Genomic DNA, 905 nt, shown 5'->3' with positions numbered 1-905 from the left:
AAATCCTTGAACACCTCAGGATCTGTAGACCCCACAGGATCACCTCAGGATCTGTAGACCCCACAGGATCCCCACCTACCTCCACTCACTTCTTCTCACCCCTCTTTCACACAATCCCATAAACACTCTTCCCCAAAACTCTTCACCAATCACCTCAATCTCTCTTCCCTATCACCACTTCACCACTCACATCCATCCACTCTTCCCCATAAACCTACCTCATAAACCCCACCTACCTTCAAAATTCAAAATCAATTTCCCACCCAAAACCACCCTTATGGCCGAACCTTACCCCCCTCCCTTCCCTATATAAAGCCCTCCATTCTTCTTCATTTTTCACACAAAACAACCCTCTCTTCCCCTGCTTGACCGAAACACATCTCTCTCTCCCTCTTCTCCATTTCTTCTTCTTCTTCATCTATTCTTTCTTCTCTTGCTCGAGGGCGAGCAATATTCTAAGTTTGGTGTGGTAAAAGCATAAGCTTTTTGTTTTTCCATTACCATTGATGGCACCCAAGACCGGAGAATCCTCTAGAAAAGGGAAAGGGAAGACAAAAGCTTCCACCTCCGAGTCATGGGAGATGGAAAGATTCATCTCTAAAGCTCATCAAGACTACTTCTATGATATTGTGGCCAAGAAGAAGGTGATCCCCGAGGTCCCTTTCAAGCTCAAGAAGAATGAGTATCCGGAGATCCGACATGAAATCCAAAGAAGAGGTTGGGAAGTTCTAACAAACCCCATCAAACAAGTCGGCATCCTAATGGTTCAAGAGTTCTATGCCAATGCATGGATCACTAGGAACCATGATCAAAGTAAGAACCCAAACCCAAAGAATTATATTACAATGGTTCGGGGGAAATACTTAGATTTTAGTCCGGAAAATGTGAGGTTGGCGTTTAACTTG

The sequence above is a fragment of the Arachis ipaensis genome, chromosome B9, assembly GCF_059453495.1.
Source record: "Arachis ipaensis isolate K30076 ecotype BB chromosome B9, ASM5945349v1, whole genome shotgun sequence".
NCBI classification, from domain to species: Eukaryota; Viridiplantae; Streptophyta; class Magnoliopsida; order Fabales; family Fabaceae; genus Arachis; species Arachis ipaensis.
The sequence above is the reverse complement of the archived record's forward strand: the minus strand, read 5'-3'. Positions refer to the sequence as shown.